Source organism: Rhinoraja longicauda, chromosome 20, assembly GCF_053455715.1.
Source record: "Rhinoraja longicauda isolate Sanriku21f chromosome 20, sRhiLon1.1, whole genome shotgun sequence".
In the NCBI taxonomy this organism is placed as follows: Eukaryota; Metazoa; Chordata; class Chondrichthyes; order Rajiformes; family Arhynchobatidae; genus Rhinoraja; species Rhinoraja longicauda.
In genome coordinates this window covers 39,164,210-39,171,715 of record NC_135972.1, presented here as the reverse complement: position 1 = coordinate 39,171,715, position 7,506 = coordinate 39,164,210, and positions in this window count along the sequence as shown.

The window sequence follows — 7,506 nt, the reverse complement described above, 5'->3', positions numbered from 1 at the left end:
GTCCTGAACTACTATCTACCTCATTGGGGACCCTCGGACTATTTTTGATCAGCCTTTACCGGCTTTATCACGCACTAGACGCTATTCATGTTATTCCCTGATCATGTATCTATACACTGTAAATGGCGTGATTGTAATCATGTATTGTCTTTCTGCCAACTGGTTAGCACACAACAAAGGCTTTTCACTGTACCTCGCTCAGTACACGTGGCAATAAACTAAACTACTGACCTACGCAGTTGCTGCCTCCATCACCACTGCTGCAGTCACCGGCACCACCTCCGACCCTATCCTATGCTCCAGCCGCCTGCAGGCTGTGACCCATCACTGCTTTGATCCTCGCCGCCCGCCATCAACCCACCTGGATTCCAGTCCAGTTCCAGACCGACAATCTGAAAAAGGGTCTGGACCTGAGATGTCACCTATCCATGTTCCCCAGAGATGCTGCCTGACCCACTGAGTTACTCCAGCACTCTGGGAAACGTCACCTATCCATGTTCTCCAGAGATGCTGCCTGACCCGCTGAGTTACTCCAGCACTCTGGGAAACGTCACCTATCCATGTTCCCCAGAGATGCTGCCTGACCCGCTGAGTTACTCCAGCACTTTTCTGTCCTTTTGTGTCTTAACCAGCAACTGTTGTTGGTTTTTTCAGCCATGGATGCAATAATAATCCCTTACTTGGTTATAGCAGACAATTGGTAATAACCTCACTACCTCCCCCATGCTCCGTTATAATGAGGGTTTACTGCATTTAGTAATGAAGGTTCAGATTCAAAGTAGTTGATTGTCATGTAGACAAAGGTAATCCCTTGTCCACATGAAACTCACAGAGTAAACAGCATATGCACATTAATGATATATACAACAAATGCAAAACAACGGAATGGTGCAAGATCGTAGTGCAATCCAAATAGTGCAAATCAAATATTAAAGTACAAGCAGTGGAGTGGGGAAGAAGGTGCTTTGATGCCCAGATACTAAAGTTCTTCTCCCTCTTAGCAACAAGTTTTAAATAACTGTGGAATATCCTTCAACATTATTTTGTTCATGGTATAAAAGTAAGTAGGACAATTTATGTATGCCAAGAAATGGCCAGTTTCATAGGTACCTGAATACTTTAAATAACTGAAAATTAATTCCAATGTAGTTTCAATTTCCAATGTTGGCCTAACACTTCCTCAAGATAAATCCACTCTTGAGCAGATTGAAAGTGGACAACTTGATCTCCAAGAAGTGTATAGGAAGGAACTGCAGATGCTGGTTCAAAACCAAGGGTCTCGACCCGAAACGTCACCCATTCCTTTTTCCCAGAGATGCTGACTGACCCGCTGAGTTACTCCAGCATTTTGTGTCTATCCAAAATTCCAAGATCATCTCTGAACTGAACAAAAGCCATAAATCCCACAAAAAAATGATGGCATGCTGATAAGTCCACCTTCCAAGCTGCCAAATAACTCAAATGCTCATCTATATCTCTAAAACAGCCAAGAAAATGGGAAAATAAACACGCAACAAAAAATAGTATAATGATAAATTTATAAATGAAAATTTAAAATTCCTGTCAATTAAATACATTAATAAATAACGTTAGATCAAGATGATGTAAATCCCGTGCATCTTGTCTCTCCCCTTCAAAACCATTCTTCTCATTGAAATCGGTGGAATCGTAAATCTGTGCCAAGCCTTAGTTGGAGAAATTTAACAAGGCATGTTTCCAACTGTGACTGTTGGAAACAGTTTGCATCTGCAGGTCTCCTGGAGGAGTCTGGCATCTGAACACAGTCAGAATGACAGCATCACGCAGCTTGGCAGACGTTGCAGAGGTAGTAGTTGGACATTCTGTTTGAAACTGCAGCCTTTTATAAAGAGTTGTTCGTAGATTCTACACGCTGAGATGAAAGTTTTGTCCCACATTCGCTACCATGGCCACTTGTGTTTTCTCAGTGCTTGCCCGCGCCTCCATCTTCTACCTCAGGGATTCCAGCTCCGGTTCCTGGAATCCCAGTTTGGACCCAACCCGGATTACAGGTACCGACAGTGGATCTGCCGCTCTTCACAACTTCTCCTTCCGTGCCCTGCGTTCCACACGGACTGCGATGCTCCGGCACCAGAAGGCCCTCGCTCTGACTCTCCCACAGCTCCGGGACCCACGCACCCACATCTGCAACGGACCCCCAGTCTGAAGAAGGGTCTCCACCCGAAACCAATGTCACCTATCCCTTTTCTCCAGAGAGCATCCAGAGATGTTGCCTGACCCGCTCCAGATTTACTCCAGATTTTTGTGTCTATATTCTGGCACGTTGGTAAATGTGGCTTGTTAAATGTATAACTTTTAAAGTGGATCTTTGTGAACCAGAATTTAATTGTGTTAGTTTTTAAATGATTTCTACGTAATGGAAGCATTATAATATTAAAACTGGGAAATTTCCCCACCTTAAAATGGTAACCGGTACACTAATTCCAGTTTAATGAGGGAGTGCAGCATAGGTTTACTAGGTTGATTCCCGGAATGGCAGGACTTGTATGTTGAAAGGCTGGAGCGACTAGGCTTGTATACACTGGAATTTAGAAGGATGAGAGGGGATCTTATTGAAACATATAAGATTATTAAGGGATTGGACATGCTAGAGGCAGGAAACATGTTCCCAATGTTGGCGGAGTCCAGAACCAGGGGCCACAGTTTAAGAATAAGGGGTAGGCCATTTAGAACGGAGATGAGGAAAAACCTTTTCACTCAGAGAGTTGTAAATCTGTGGAATTCTCTGCCTCAGAAGGCAGTGGAGGCCAATTCTCTGAATGCATTCAAGAGAGAGTAAGATAGAGCTCTTAAGGATAGCAGAGTCTGGGGGTATGGGGAGAAGGCAGGAACGGGGTACTGATTGTGAATGATCAGCCATGATCACATTGAATGGCGGTGCTGGCTCGAAGGGCCGAATGGCCTCCTCCTGCGTCTATTGTCTATTGTCTATTGTCTATTGTCTAACCAGAGGTGAAAAGTCAGCCCTTGCGATTCATAGAACCAATGCACCACATAAGATCTCCACCTGGCCAGTTAATTCTCTGATGGGAAAAACTGATGTTTGTGGCAATCTCAGTTCTTGGTTCAAGGCATCTTATAATATTGTGCTTCAAGTACTGAAAAGCCAGAGTTATGATATTTATGTGAAACCGGGCCTCTCTGCTCAGATTTGGATTCAACAGTTCTTGTCTGGGTTTTTTCAAAGCTTGGGAAACTTGGCGGCTAAAGAATAGCCAGAGCTGCAAGATCCAGCTGAGGCGGGGTTTCCAGCACGGACCACGAGAAACAGAACACTTTTAATTAAAGCAAAATTATGTAATTCTCCCCCTTCCCTCCCCACCATCAGCCAAACTTTCATACGATACGATACGCTGGAACTTTATTTGTACCAGTCGGGAAATTGATCTGCCAACAGTCATAAAAAAACACAAAATACATGAAATATGAAATTAAAGTGATGAGTGGAAAGGCTTGTGGGCGGCATGGTAGCGCAGCGGTAGAGTTGCTGCTTTACAGCGAATGCAGCGCCGGAGACACAGGTTCGATCCTGACTACGGGTGCTGCACTGTAAGGAGTTTGTACGTTCTCCCCGTGACCTGCGTGGGTTTTCTCCGAGATCTTCGGTTTCCTCCCACACTCCAAAGACGTACAGGTATGTAGGTTAATTGGCTGGGTAAATGTAAAAATTGTCCCTAGTGGGTGTAGGATAGTGTTAATGTACGGGGATCACTGGGCGGCACAGACTTGGAGGGCCGAAAAGGCCTGTTTCCGGCTGTAGATATATGATATGATATGATATGATGATATGATGATGATATATGATATGATATGATATGATGATATGATATGATGACGTGCAAAGATTGGGGGGGGGGGAGGGGGGAGTCAGTCTCAGTCTACCCCACGACAGAAGGGGGAGGAGTTGTACAGTTTGATAGCCACAGGGAAGAAGGATCTCCTGTGGCGTTCTGTGCTGCATCTTGGTGGGACCAGTCGGTTGCTGAAGGTGCTCCTCAGGTTGACCAGTGTGTCATGGAGGGGGTGAGCTGTATTGTCCAGGATGCTCCGCGGTTTGAGGAGCATCCTCCCCTCCAAGACCACCCCCCCTGAATCCAACTCCGCCCCCAGGATGGAGCCAGCCTTCCTGATGAGTTTGTTAATCCTGTTGGTGTCTGCACTCTTCGCCCTGCTGCCCCGGCACACGGTTGCGAGAAGATGGCACTGGCCACCACCGATTGGTAGAACATCTGCAGCATCTATGGCACCAACCATCCTACCCAATCTGACCATGTCCGGGGCCTCCACCCCCACCCATCCCTTTTTGCCATCACTGCCCTTCCTCCCTCTTCCTCACTGCATTCTGACTGCCATTCTCACCTCCAACCCTTGGTTGGAAGGACCCATACCCAGTTTGCTGTCTTGCAACAGTCTTTCCAACACAGCATCCACTGAATCTGCCTGTCCTGTTGAAAGTGGAGCAAAAACATTCAGTTGAGGTTTAGTTTAGAGATACAGCGCGGAAACAGGCCCTTCAGCCCACCGGGTCCGCGCCGACCGGCGATCCCCGCACATTAACACTATCCTACACCCACTAGGGACAATTTTTACATTTACCAAGCCAATTAACCTACAAACCTGTACATCTGTGGAGTGTGGGAGGAAACCAAAGATCTCGGAGAAAACCCACGCAGGTCACGGGGAGAACATACAAACTCCGTACAGACAGCGCCTGTAGTCGGGATCGAACCCGGGTCATCGGTGCTGCATTCACTGTAAGGCAGCAACTCTACCGCTGCACCACCGTGACCGCCCGGTTCTGCTATGCAATTTAGCAGGGGCTACATACACTTGGAATTTCAAAATGCCACTTCCCACCCTCAGCAAGTCATCATGCCCCTGCCTGCCTTCCTACGGACCTTTCACCGTCTGGCGCGGCCTGGAACGTGGCAACGACAACAGCCTGACCACGGGAGAAGACGGCAGGGGAAGAGAAAAGACATTCTGGCCTTCCATCACAGTGAGGAGGGGACTGGAGGAGACTCACTGTGATGGATGTTTCTTTTTTTTGTGTGGGTTGGGGTTGGGGTTGTGTAATTTGCTTGTTTTATTGCTCTTATTGTTGGACTGTGGGTGACTAAATTTCGTCCAAAAAACTTGTTTTTTGGATGACAAATAAAGATATCCTGAATCCTGAATCCTGAATCAGGTCCTTGCACTTTACCAAAATCACTCTCAATCCTCATTCCACCCGTACAGAATTTAAAAAATATTTATTACTCTTTAACATTAATGCTTTCCACAAATCACTCAATCAATAATTCTGCTGCATTAGTTTAGTCATGTATTTTACTCTGTTGTTAGTCACCGCTGGTGTACAAGGTACTTATACTTAATCATATTAAAACAAATATCAAGCAAACTTCAGGGCCAATGTGAATTGGGGAATTGTCGGTAAAGTTACAACGTTTGGAAAAGAGCATCCTTTTGGCCAATGGAGTTGCTCATCTGGGATTATAAAATGCATCAAAAAACATCAGAGACTATAACATCGGTCACTATGAGCTATGGGGACAGGTTGGGCAGGCTAGGACTGTGTGCCTTGGAGCATAGGTGGATGAGAGGTGATTTTATAGGGAGGTGTATAAGATCATGAGTCTGATATAGAGGGTAGATGCACTTACTGAGTCCTTTACTCGGAGTAGGGGGAATCAAGAACCAGAGGACACACTGTAGGCTTAAGGAGCCAGGGGAAAGATTAAATAGGAATCTGAGGGGCAACCTTTTCACACAGAGGGTGGGGGGTATATGGAATGAGCTGCTGGAAGATGTAATTGAGGCAGAAACTATAACAACATTTAAAAGACATTCGGACAGGTACATGTATAGGAAAGGTTTCGGGCTGACTGGGCGAACTGCAGGCAGATGGGGCACTTTGGTCGGCATGGGCAAGCTGGGTTGAAGAGCCTGGTTCAATGGTTCAATGGTTCTTTATCCCTGTTCCCGTGCTGTATGACTCTTTGACTCTATCAGCCGCTGTGACATGTTAGACACCATTGGCCAGTGTGACAAACAAAATTCAAACAAAGTCCAACAAAAATCAGCTGGCCAAGGTCCTAATGAATTTCCTTTAACTGAATCAAGTACTTTGAATGATAAGTAATCCAACTCCACATGAAATGTATGTGTTACCAATCTATTATCAATACCCTTTGTGGCGGCACGGTGGTGCAGCGGTAGAGTTGCTGCCTTACAGCGCCGAGACCCGGGTTTGATCCTAATTACGGGTGCTGTCTGTATGGGGTTTGAACGTTATCCCTGTGTGAGTTTTTTCCGGGTTCTCCAGTTTCCTCACACATCCCAAAGATGTGCTTTTGTAGGTTAATTGGCTTGGTAAAATTGTAAATAGTCCCTAGTGTGTGTAGAATAGAGTTAATGTGCAGGGATCACTGGTGGACACGGACTCGGTGGGCCGAAGGGCCTGTTTCTGCGCTGTATCTCTAAACCAAACTAAACTGTTATACTCTGGTTGGAGCCATTTCAGGATTTTCAGCGTATCCTCCAGCTGCTAAACATCGGACCATTTGTCAATCCTTGCAGTCCTATCTCTCTTCAGCCAATTAAAAAGGTCAACGGATTCTTCATTACAAAGAATCACTTTCCTAATAAACAATGAAGTAAACTATGTCAAATAAATAGATTAAAATAGATCAAAGAGAGGAACAAGGAATTGAAGATGCTAATTTAATACAAAAGGAGACTCAAGTGTTGGAGTATCTCAGCGGGTCAGGTTTGAGTTACTCCAGCACATTGTGCCTTTAAAGATTCACTATCTTTCTTTAAAGCTCCTATGATTTCATTTCTGTGAGCTTCACAAGTGGGAAATGAATTCTTAGTTTCATGGGGACGCTGGGGCGATGTCGGTTGGCATGGTGGCAAGACTACTGGAGCAAAGGTCGCACATCTCCGGCAATCAATCCTGACCTCAGGCACTGTCTATGTGGAGTTTGCACATTCTCCCTGCGACCCGATGGGTTTCCCCCAAGTGCTTTGGTTTCCACCCACATCCCAGAGACGTGTGGGCTGGTAGAGAAATTGGCCAAGTAAATGGCCCCGAGTGTGTAGGTGAGGAGTAGAATCTTGGGGAAGTTGCTGGGAATGATGAAAGAATAGCATGGTATCACAAAAAGCTGGAGTAACTCAGCGGGTCAGGCAGCATCTCAGGAGAGAAGGAATGGGTGACGTTTCGTGTCGAGACCCTTCTGCAGTCTGCAGAAGTCTGATTTGTACCAGCATCTGCAGTTATTTTCCTAAAGAATAGCATGGGATTTGTTTATGATTAGTGGAAATAGGAGAGTGGTGGTGGTGAGCACAGACTCGATGGGCCAAACGGCCTGTTTTCATGCTGTATGACTCTGTGTGACATCAGTCTTGACCTCCAGTGCTGTTTATGTGGAGTTTGACCATTCTCCCTGCGACCATGTGGGT